We start from the raw sequence: 13434 nt of genomic DNA, 5'->3' as shown, positions 1-13434 counted from the left end.
TTATTAAATATTACCCTGTATACCTAAACTAAACGTGCATACCTCTTATTGTTACTACTTTTTTGTAATTATTAACTTTTTTTTTTAGTAATTTACAATGTTCCCAAAGAGAAAAAAACCATCCGGAGGTGAATTTAAAAAGAGAAAGCAGATGCCATACAAAAATTTTTAAAACCCAAAGAAATTGGCAAAAATTAATCCAGTACGTCTAAAGTTAATTTTTCTAATCTCGATAGTACCAGTGCTAGTGATGAAGTCAGCTTTCCTTCGTGTAGTTCAAACAAGAACCAGGTAGACAATTCTTTAGGGTAAGCAGGGGTAATTGCGCTCAGGGGGTAATGCCGCTCACCCTATTTACTTGACACATACGTTGCATAGAAACACAGCACATGGGCTGAGACGCGAGGGGGTGATGTCGGTGCCGCCCAGCGCCATAATACCTAGCAGTTTGCTTCCGTAGCCGTAAGAGTGAAGTGCGTTTGTTTCTTTTCGGCAGCTTTCATCTAATTTTTAGCTCGGAATTTTTAGCGGTAAGTCAAGATTTTCAACACTTTTAATCACATGTATTATTATCTAAAGTACTAAGACATTCTGTTTTGTGATAATGTAAACATTATTGTGCAATTGTATTTGTATATATTTTATATTTTAAATCAAATATAAAACGGTCATTTGGGGTTATGGCGCTCAAGTGAGCGTAATTACCCCATTAGTAAAGGTTTTTTTTCAGAATATGCCCAGAAAACGTGAAAGGACCACTGCCAAAGCGGCTTGGACCGAAGAAGACCTACTGCATGCCAGAACTGCGATTGAAAGGGGGATGTCGAAAAGACTAGCAGCAAGAACATATAAAATTCCATTTACTACATTAAGAGATAGGCTAAAGAATCAAAACATAGGCCGTCCACGACTGGGTCGTAAACCAGTTTTTAATCAACAACAAGAAAGTGAAATAGCTGAACAGGTTAAGCTGCTGGGATCAATATACTATGGATTAAGCGTTACAGATTTGCGTAAATCCGTTTACAAGTATGCAGAGATTAACAGTATCAAAAATAATTTTGATAAGAACAGCAAAATGGCTGGGTTAGATTGGGTACAAGGTTTTATGCGACGCAACCCTTCTGTTGCTGTACGTAAAGCTGAAGCAACAAGTTTAAATAGGGTTTCTGCTTTTAACAAAGAAGAGATTACTCACTTCTACCAAATGCTTGGTGACCTAATGGAAAAGTATAGGTTTCCTCCTAATAATATATACAATGCTGACGAAACAGGGATCACAACCGTCACAGATCGGCGAACGTGGCAGAAATATATCAGTCATATGTGCCATGAGTGCGGCTGGGAACTTCGTACCACCAATGTTTATTTTTCCCAGGCAGAGGATGACACCGTTACTAGAAAAGGATGGACCGCCTGGTGCATTTTACACCCACTCCAAGAATGGCTGAATAAATGAGGAATTGTTTGTAGAGTGGCTTAAACATTTTGCAGCATATGTCAAGCCTACAGAAGATTCTCCTGTACTCGTAATACTCGATAACCATAGCAGCCACATCTCCCTTCCAGCTTTTAACTATTGCAAAAAAAATCACATCGCCATGCTTTCCATTCCACCACACAGCTCTCACAGAACACAACCTCTCGATGTGTCTTTTTATGGTCCCCTGAAAGCTGCTTATAAACACGAATGCAACATGCATATGAAGACACACTTAATGGCTAAAATAACTCCATATGACGTCGCCTGTTTATTTAACAAGGCATATGCACAAGTTGCAAACATAAGCAAAGGAGAAGCAGGATTCCGAGCCATTGGAATCTACCCTTTAAATCCAAATGTTTTTACTGAACAAGACTTCTTGGCAGCATCTCTGATGGCTCAAAACTCAGAACAACCCACTCAAAACGAAAATGAAACTGGCGATAATCTTGGAGCTGCGCAAACTCATCACATGACGATCAATCAAGCACCTGCATCTCCAGTTACTGGTTCATCGCTTGATATGTCAAACCACCAAGATCATGAATCTCCTGCTCCTGATCCACTGATGGAAGCGCCAAATCAAAATCTTGAAGCTTCTGTACATGCTGCATCTAAGTCCCAGTCTATCAAAAATAAATCACCCAATTCTGGTCCATCTAACCAGGCACTTTTGGGTGAACAAAAACCAACTTATGTTTCTTTTTCTAAGATAGCAATAACACCACCAACTATTGCGTCAACTTCAAAGCCATCTCAAAGGAAGAGAAAACAACATTCTACCATATTAACATCGACTCCAATGAAAAATATATTAGAAGAGAAGGAAACGAACAAGAAAAAAAAACTCAATAAGACCGGAAGAAAAGATCAAACAAGAAGTAAAGTCACAGGAAATAATAGAAATAAAAATAAAAGTCGAACATCTTGCAAACGCAAAGTTTTGCAAGACAGTTCATCAGATGACGATGAACAAATTGAAAATGTCTGTGACGATGACAGTGATGATGAATTGAGTGTGGAAGGAAATGAATATAATAAATGCAATATTTGCGAAGAATTTGGAAGAAATAATGAAATGTGGTATCGCTGTACCATATGTGGGTTCTGGACTCAAGCCATGTGCACCGGATGGGATTCTCCAGATGGATACATCTGTGATTTCTGTAACTAAAACTACAATGATGATGTTTAGTGATGCTCAACTATGACTAAATACTTTATTTTAGTTATTTAAGGTTGTTTTTTTTATTTGTTCATAAAAAAATATGTGTATACGGTTATTTTTTAAAAAAGCAGATTTGAGCGTCATTACCCCTATGGCTGAGCGGTATTACCCATAGCCAGGGACATTGACGCTCAACCCTGATTTTTTTTTGAAGTTTTCCTACTGTTTTTAGGTAAACTATAATTACGTTTTATGTTAACATATTGACACACAAAGAGGTAAACTTTTGTCATTTGTTCTTATTTTTAATAAAAACCAAAGTTTTATAAAAATATTGCGTTTTTTCCTTAACTGAGCGGCATTCCCCCTGCTTCCCCTATATAATAGTTCGAGTGAGAGCGACAGAAGTGATATAAGTACGGAAAAAGAATATCTCCATGAATCCAATTCATCCGATGAAGAGACTGAACTTGGTTGCAACGCTACAACAGCACAAGAATGTGTGAGCGATGATTTGAGTGATCCAGCAAATTGGCCTTCACCCCTTACCGTAAAATACATAGATTTTTTAATTGCTCAATATAAAACCCATGACTTAACTTTGTATTTAAATTTAGTGTTTCCTAAAAATTCAAACGGCAGAAGTTTTTCGTTGGCCTATTTTAAATAAAGAACGGCGAGGAAATTTTAAGAGAATAGCTAATATATTCAATAAAGTTAAATAGTGTTTTCTGCTTTTGTTACAAAGTTTTTGGTCAGTCTTTACAAAACATCTCGTCATGAATAAATGATAGCGGCTTCTCTGATTGGCGACACATAAGTGACAAGTTGTCCAAGCACGAAAAATCTGCAACCCATTTAAACAATTTTAAAACTTCGCAATTAAAACAATTTTAAAAGAAGTCGACCGAAATGTCAATAAAAAATAAAACAGCCATTGATGGCACTCATCAGACCCTCTTCGAAATGGAAAAGAAACATTGGTATGCAGTAATTGAAAGGCTAATTGCTATTATTCAGTATTTGGCAAGTTGTTCCTTGCCATTTCGCGGAGATTCTAATGAGCTATATGTAAATAATAATGGCAACTTTTTAAAGGCAGTGGAAATGGTGGCAAAATTTGATGCTGTCATGGCTGAGCACTTAAGAAGGATACAATTGTCAAAAAACCAAAAAACTTACCATACTGCTCATTATCTAAGTAACAAATTTCAAAATGAAATAATTTCTTTAATGGCACAAAAAATTATTAAAACCATTATCGATAAAGCAAAGATTTCCAAATATTTCTCTATAATTGTTGATAGCACTCCAGATTCCAGTCATACAGAACAAATAACTATTGTTATTAGGTTTCTAAATGAAGTAGAAAATGCATTCGTAATAGAAGAAAACTTTGAGAACCTTTGTAATAGGAGAAACTATTGGCCAAGGATTTAAACTGGGATTAGATTTACGAGATTTACGTGGCCAAAGTTATGATAATGGCGCATATATGAAAGGAAAGCACATCGGTCTCCAAAAAAGAATTTTAGAAATATCTAAACCTATCTACCCTAAAGCTTTTTGTGTGCCCTGCGCCGCACATACATTAAATTTGGTTATTAACGATGCGGCAAAAATTAATCATGAAACTATTAATTATTTTGGCTTAATTCAGGAGTTGTTTGTTTTTTTTTCAAGCTCTACTTATAGATGGGATGTTTTGAAAAATTATGTCAAAAATTTAGTTCTGAAATCTGTTAGCGAAACAGGATGGTAGAGCCGAATTAATGCAATAAAACCCCTAAGGTTTAATTTAAACGAAATATTAGAGTCCCTTTTTTTTCTAAAAAATGATAACTCAAGAGATTTAAGCACAAAACATCAAGCTGCTGCTTTACTTGGTAAAATTCAAACTTTCCATTTTATTATTTCTACTGTCATCTGGTATGGAATTCTTTCTAAAGTCAATGTTGTAAGTAAAGTCTTACAAACTTCAAATGTGGACTTAAATCTGGGTATTGACGCTTTAGAGAAGTTGCTTAGTTTTTTAAAAGACTTACGCGACAAAGACAATTTTAATAGGTTTTATAGCATTGCGGCCAACTTATCAAAAAACCTAAGCATTAATATAGCATTTCCCCAAGTTCGTCAAGGAAAAGTAAAAAAACAGTTCTCGTATAAACATAATGATGAAGCAATTATCGCCCATAAGGAACAGTTTAAAATTAATTTTTATTACTCTGTACTAGATGTTTGTATAAATTCTGTAGATGAGCGATTTGTAAGTTTGAGAGAACAGTACAGCAACTTTCATTTTTTATTTAATATACAATCACTAGATGACAATATTCTGCAAGCCTATGTAAATGATCTATATGCATTATACGTTAATGCGACAGATCAATCTTGTGATTTTAATGGTGTTGAATTATATAACAAAATTATAGCTTTAAAACCATTTTTGACAGAAAAATTAAAACCATTACAAATTTTGAATTATATATGCAAGAATAATCTTGTTTCATTATTTCCCAAGATTGCAATTGTTATAAGATTATTTCTAACTTTACCTTTAACTGTGGCATCAGATGAGCGTAGCTTTTCAAGGTTAAAATTAATAAAATACTATTTGCGCTCAACTATGTCACAGGAAAGATTAACTGGTCTTGCAACAATCGCAATTGAACAAGACATAGGCGAAAAAATTAGCTATTGTGAATTAATATCGGATTTTGCATGGAAAAAGGCAAGAAAGGCAACATTTTAATTCAGTATTTTTTAATATTTTTTAAAACCTTTATATGTCTGCATATATTTCCTTATTTTCTTTTATGTTATAGGGACTTGTTATTTTTTTTACTGCATTTATTATTAATAATTTTTTTAAATTTAGTTTTGTAATATTTTATGTTAATGTATTATGACTGAATGTTATTTTTTTGCTTATGCTATGTTAATGTGCGCTTATTAAAATAAACGCTATATATGCTGTGTGCAATAAACTGTTATACGAAAAAAAATCTTGTCATTATTTTAGTGGGCGCCAATAATTATCTTGCACGAAGGCGCCCTCACCCCTAGGAACGGCCCTGACTGGAAGGTCTTTCCAAAACTGAAGCCTGTTCTTCATTACTGCACCGAGGTTTTTTATTATTAACTCTTTCTTTTTAGATGAAATTCCAAGGACTTTTTGTTGTTTTTTTTGGTGGCGGCAGTATTTTATTTATTTTTTTTTTTTGAGCGGTAGTGTATGTTTTCGTCAATGCCACCAGAAATTATGTATTTTTCTTTAGTTGCATTTTGCCTAGCATATGATATATCACATATCAAAAAAAAAAAACACTCAGAACTCTTTTTTCTTAAATTTAATATTTTACCATATAGACATCCGTATAATTAGACACTATCGTGTGAACTAGGGACAGCTAATGCCCATTAACAGTTGTGTGTAACCATGGAAATTTTCTCACTTTTTACCCTAGCCTATTCGGTTTTAACTAAATGACACTTCGGTATCCCTACTCTCCATACATTAAGAAGATAGACTGAAAGAATATTAACAACAATTATTTGTTAAAGTATAACTAATTTGTCCAAATAATCATATTTTATATTTATATTGTGATTATTTATTAGTAAAACGATGGTATACACAAACGAATCCCATGAATCCCGTCGAAAGAAAACTTTGTCCCACTTACCATAAAAAGAACACGTATAAGTGCACTCCTAGACATACCAGGTAATTTATCTCCACATTTTTTCCCATAAAATAACTGTTATGCGTATATGTACTTAAATTATAGCCTCTCGACACCTTCTTAAAAGCTTCGCATATTTGCATATTATAGTAGTCGTGGAAAATGATTGTAATGAGCCTGATGACCACCTTTATTTAACCATAACCGTTTTTTTTTGTGCAAAATTTGAATATAAGAACTTAGTAATAGAGTGACGTCACTTTATGACCAGTTCTGACTTCAGTTAGTTCTAGAGCAGCTAGCAACATTGGTCAAAGCAAAAAAGCATTTGCAGACATGTTAACCCTATTTTGGCATTAATCTAAAAAAATAGACTATATAAACAACATTTACCATATTAATTTATATTAGGCACTAATATATTCTGAAATGCACCTGTCACCCATATAGTGGGTCGAGAGTCACCGATACGGTAGTACGATGGAGTACTACCGGTGCAGCCACGCCCATCAGCCTTTGTATGTTGTAACTTTTAATTTGCATTGAATACGATCGAGAGCTGATGATGTTGATGGTTTTCGACCGAAACAATCTTGACGGGCAGTACCGGTAAATAATACCCATCGGTGCGATCGAGCTTTAGGTTCATATTATGGTAAAAAATACGCATTTTGAATGATTGGATGGTTATAGTGTATTGTAATTTGTGAAATGGTGGGTCGAAGATGAGTCTGGTTTAGATTATCGAGTTTTTACCAGAATCTTAGTACCATTTGTAGATTCTGACCTACAATCTGAATTACTTTCAATTTAGTGGCATCTTTTTTAATTGCATTGGATCAAAAAGTCAAAAAGCAGCTTTATTTGTAACTAACAAAATAATGTTTTGTACAAAGCCTTATCTCTTAATCCTTAATTTCTAGTCTATTTTAATTTCTAAGTTAGTCAATACACAAAGCACATTTATTATTCTTTTACTTTAAGTTACATATCAAATAATATGCGAGGGTAACCTTAATTTAAACCAATGTAGGACATACAAAGATTTAATCAAATAACATAAAAAACATTTGAACAAATTTACAAAGAAAGCATCATACATGCATTCAAGCCTAATAACTAAATTTAGACAGCCGTTAAAATATTCCTGCAAGGAATAATAAGATTTTTTATTAATAGTTTCTTTCATGTTTTTCGAAATTTCCTCGCACAGTGTTGTTTTCTTAATGAGAGGGAAAGATGATTAAATAGTTTTTTGTTCGTTATTAATTATGGACTTTTTCACTTGCTCAGATCCACTCGGTAAAGGTAAAGATAGCAAAAAAATCTGTCTTGTATTATACAGGGTGGTCCAGTTTAAACGTCATTAATTTTAATACGTGATACAGAATTTAAAAGAGATAGACTTTCATTATAAATTTTTTTTCAGAAATGTTTAATAACAAGGTTACAGGGTGTTAGTTAAGAATAATTATTCGTTTATTTATCATAAGTTTTAAACGACCAGCCTAATTTTAATTAAATTGCGCATGCAGGTTATTGTAGTGAATTGTCAATTACTGATGAAGCCAATTTTTAAAAAACTTTCCAGTGGTGTAACATACGGAGGGACTTGGTCCTTTTTTGTCTCAAATCTGCAAAGGTGATAAAATATTTTTTATAAAAAGTCCACTGTTAGATTCTCCATTTAATTTGAAAAAAAAAGTTACTTTTGCAAAATTTTGATATAAGGCACTGTTTTTAAGATATCTTAGTTTAATTGTACGGAAACGCCAGTTAAAATACTGCAAAAACTTGAAAAAAAAAAGAAAATTAGGCTTGAATCTTAAATTAAACCTGTCAACCGGGAAATGAAGTTGTAAGAAAATTTCCCTAAAAAGCGGAATAATAGACAATGCAGGTTCCAAACAAAATAGCAACATTGGACGTAAACCCGTTCGATGAGCTGGCCTGTAGACCTTTAGCAGTGGAGCAATATGAAATATGTCTCAAACCGCGTCAATTTGAAGGGGGTGCAAAAGCAAATAGTTGGTCATCCACGGAGAAAGCCACTACCCTCACATTGGCGTTGAGAGGACATGCCACCCTGCAAGGCATATCTCCCAAAGAATAAGAAGTGTAACTGGTGAGGGATTTGGAGATGCCTTATGGCCAGTCGCAACTGGAACATGTCTACTACAGGAAGTTGAAAAATCAGTGCCAAAAGTCAAGGGGATCGTTGCAAGAATTTGAAGCCGATATAGCAGATTTGGTTCGACTGCCATAACCAGATCTCCACGAAAGGATAAAATGAGGTAGACCTGACTACTATCACATCCATCTAAACTAGTAGATGAACTAACACAGGGCTCTAAATTTAAAGCTATCAAGAATACGAACAGGAGCCAGGCTCGTGGCCAGCAAATGATTCCAGGAGAGCGGAAGTTGAAAATGTGGCAGGACAGGTCACATAAGAAGATACTATACAGAAAACGCTAGTTCCACTCCCGCCAATCCGGAAAACTAAAACAGGTCGATGCGAAGGAGCAATCGTCGACCTTTATTCAGCCAGCCCCAGTAAAAGTAAATACCGCCCAAATTTCCTCGCTGCAGGACCATTGCAAGTGCTTTCGACGATGCGTGTGTAGATGTAACCCTCCGCATTGTGCAACTCAATAAAGATGCGACAAAGATAATTATAAAATTCAACATGAATAAAATCTGCAGCTAGGGTTCGGCAATCAAAATGGCGTGGACGAACAACGACGGAAGATCAAGCCAATGTCCATAGTGAAACAAATGCCACTTTCACCATAGAAAAAGCTACATTCACGAACATCTCTCAATAGTGGTTGATATTGAGGATCTTCAAGGGCTTCGAGTCAAGCTTTAAGCAGGGAGTCGTGAACATAGACAATGATGACATTGTTTTTCATCATGTTAGGGACTATCATGATGCAAAACAGTTCCTCCTTTCTCCCTTTGGGTTTTAATAACAGAAGGGAGCGAGATAGTTCTGGATGGCTGCGTTGATAGCAAGTAATGAATCTAAATCATTATCTTTGCCTGAGTTTAACTCAAGACTTGCCTGGTTTACATTAGTGATATTATTGTGATAGAAAAATCGTTTGGACCGCATGAAAAAAGTAGAAGTGTTCCTGAGGCTACGAGAATCTGGATTAAAGTTGAGCCCAAATAAATGTCATCTGTTTCAAAAAATATATACAGTGTCTGGTTCATGTCGTTCATGTAGTTCCCAAAGACAGTTCTTGGTATTAAGAACTTACTACCGACGCTATGTGGAAGAATTTGCCAACATCGCAAAATCAGACCAGACCAACAGAAAAAAAAAAGAAAAGTCCAATGGTCCCAAAACTGTCAAGAAGTGTTCGATCACCTAAAAAAGGCTCTGACAAGCTGAGGTATTTCTTACCTGAAGAAAAATTTGTACTGGACACTGACGTTAACATAGGTTCCGTGCTGTCCCAAGAATGGCCAAAAAGAAAAAGTAACTAGCTATTTTAGTAAGTTGGTGTCCAAGGCAGAGCATATTGAAGGTTGCTAGCTATGGTCAAAGCGATGGAGCATTTCTACAACTACCTCTATGGGAGCAAGTTCCTGCTGCGAACTTATCATGCAGTTAAAATGGCACATTCAGTTGAAAAATCCGGAGGGTCTAGTGGCAAGACGGATAGACAGGAGTTTTGCTGAACATCGAGCAGGGACAATCCATGGAAATGAAGATGCCCTATCAAGAATACCCTGTCCAAAGAAATGCAAATATTGCCTGCTGGCAGAAGGAAAGGATGCCCAGTTGTTCAGAATCACCATCATCATATTAATGATAGTTGGCAAAATGAGAATTTTAGAAGAAACCAAGAAGAAGATCCTGAAATCCAGATAATCCTATCTAAATAAAGGAGCAAAAGAAGTCAACTTGGGAAGAAGTTGCCAAGTATTCTCCTAAAGTCAAGTCATGTTGAGCACAATGGAATTTCCTAATTTTGGAAAATGGACTTGAGGTTGAAAATGATTGACCACGATGGCAAAGAGGACAAAAGGCAAAACGTTTTACCAAAACGTCGAATATTGAAATTGCCATACGTGCACCGACGTCGGTGTGTCAGGAGAACACATTGGAGTAATAAAGATCCTGTGAAAGTGAGGAAAGATTTTATTAGATCAATAGCAAAACAGACGTAAAACACTGGTGCAGTAATGCGTTGTATGTGCGGCAAGTAATGGATCGTAGAAGAAAACGGATGGAAGCAGAAAACTTTGGTGTATCAGTACAAGTCCCTTTGAAAGAATTGCTATTGATATTGCTAGTCCATCTCCCAAGTCAGAGGCAGGACATAAGTAAATTGGTGGTCATGATGGACGTCTCCAGCAAATGGGTTGAGGCGTACTCTCTACAAATGTCTGAATGTAGCTATTTGGTATAAATTTGCAGTAAGTTTGGTATAAAGCTGCTATAAGTCAGCAATGAACTTTTTAAGGTTCAATCATATCACACAAAAATCAATTAATTATTTTAAATTTTTGGATATTAACTTACCTTCATTTGACACTCATCAAGTCAGCGACTTCGTCAGAATAAGAAACTTGAATAGTTTCTTACTCAAATAGACTAGATGTTAAAAACATCAATTAAATACCTTAGAGTCAATTTACCTTCGTTTGGCACTTAAATCAGCAACGAACTTTTCGAGATTCACTTAGATACAGACAAATCTACTATTTATCTCAAAAAAATCAATTTTATTTTTTTAAATGTATTTGGCCTTCTTTTAGAATTTGTTTCACCAATGAACTTTTCAAAATTCAGTAATATAACAAAAAATCAATTAAGGTAAAATGAAAATCGTTCAGTCTCCCTTCACTTATTTATTAAACATTTAGTTAACTTAAAATTCCCTACAAGTTTTGGACACAGTGGTGTCCATCATCAGGGGGTAAAACGTTTAAAATTGGTAACAGGCACACGCCCCAGGGTTTGATAACATATCAAAAACCCTCCATTTATTATTATTGTTTTTAATTTTAATTTTTTATTTTTATTTGTTTACATTCTGTTGTTGACATTGACGTAACTAAATGTTTAATAAATAAGTGGAGGGAGATTAAAGGATTTTCATTTGACCTTAACCTACGACTCTACTGCAAGTATGGACTATTTCTTCACTATTAAAAAATGAATTGGTTATCTAAAATTCTGTTTTCTTCTTAAGTAATTTTTTCCTCTTTTGGTACTAAGCACCGATACATTATTCAAGATTCACTCATTTCAGATATTTATATAGACATTAATACCGCAGTATAAATAGACCTTTTCAAAAAAGGCTTTTATGCCCGTAGTTAATAATTGATAATTAAATCGGGCACCTTATATACGGCAGTTGACACGTTATATCCCTTATACCAACAAACTCTAAAGAAAAGATAACTATCTCGTAGCAATTACAGAAGTTGTTAGCAGTGCTGTGTTAATTAACTTGCTCCTACCAAGTTCGCATAAGTCTGCTTTAACTGAAGGTAAATTTAATTTATAACATTTAATGTGAATAAAGGAGATTTAGGGGGAAGGATAAATTAAACAACCAATTAAATGGATATTTACAATATATTCCTGAGCAAAAATGACATTGCAATAACAATTCGAATAAGGTGATTCTTAAAAATATAAAATTCTATGCATAGATTTAACCAAAAGTTAATCCGGACTTTCCGATGTTATTTTGCGTTTATGTAAGGTAGGAGACAATTTAAAAAAAAATATGTTAAAATATTGTATATCAGGTACTATGGTTAAATTAGTGAATAAAATACCAGTGCAAGACCTAAAATCGTTATTTTATACTGTAAAATAGAGTTAGAAAGTCGAATTATCGTAGGGTCGGTTTAAAAATAAGTACAAAGTTCGACTTAAAAAAAAAACTATAACTAAAGTATTATAATTAGTAGGAATCGTAAAATAATAAAAAGAATAGCGTGTATAAATTAATTAAAAAAAAAGTTATAATAATAATAATAGTATTAATGGCACCATACGTCAGGGTTTCAACGTAAAGTTAGAAAAATAACTACGATATCGTAAATTATTATTGTTTGGGTTATTTGTGGATTCTCTTCAACAATTTTATATATAAGGTGTTTCTTTGATTAAGTCTGGTTTTCACATACTAGGTGTTACACATTTAACTGTTATATAAAAAACCAAAATAATAAAAAAAATTGTATTCAAATTGAAATTGAAGAAGGCATATTTCAGTGGTCATCATCGATATTTTTTTAATATGGTAATTTGGGCCATCCTGTACAGGGCCAAATTGAAAATATAAAGTTGATGGTGGCCACTCAAAAGTCGAAACGTCGAATTTAAAAAAAAAACTGTCTTTGATGATTCGGTTCTTGTATAAAACATCCTGTTAGGTGCAAAATTCACTGTGCTACAGCAGTTTTGGTTTGATAGCATCCAAAAAAAAAATCTAACTTGCTAACTCAAAAAATATTACAGGCATTTGAATGAGGTTTCCACTCAAAGTTGAGGCAAATCCTAAGAAACATTTTTATATACGAGGGCGGGTCAATAAGTCCGTGACTTTTTGAATTTCCCGCCCTTTAATGGAAATGGCAACTGTCAGTTGACGCCTATCAAAATTTGAACAAGCTGCGTCATTTAGTTTGTGTTTGACAGCTGTTGATAGCAGACTACCACTCGTTTTGAGAAGAAAATGGAAAAAAGTGAATTTCGTGTGCTCATTAAGCATTATTTTTTACGGAAAAAGACCATCACTCAAACCAAGGCTAAGCTTGATAAATATTATGGGGACTCTGCACCATCCATTTCCATGGTAAAGAAGTGGTATACTGAATTTCGATGTAGCCGTACAAGCACGGAAGATGCCGAACGTTCTGGACACCCAGTCGAGGTCTCTACATCCAAAACAATCGAAAAAATTAACGATATGGTTTTAGCCGATCGGAGATTGCAAGTGAGAGAGATTGTGGAAGCCATAGGCTACTCACATGGTTCAGTAGTTTCAATTTTGAATGATCATTTGGGTATGAGAAAGCTTTCCGCAAGATGGGTGCCGCGTTTGCTCACAATCGACCAC

The sequence above is a fragment of the Anthonomus grandis genome, chromosome 1 (assembly GCF_022605725.1).
Source record: "Anthonomus grandis grandis chromosome 1, icAntGran1.3, whole genome shotgun sequence".
Lineage (NCBI taxonomy): Eukaryota > Metazoa > Arthropoda > Insecta > Coleoptera > Curculionidae > Anthonomus > Anthonomus grandis.
This window is presented reverse-complemented; position numbering follows the sequence as displayed.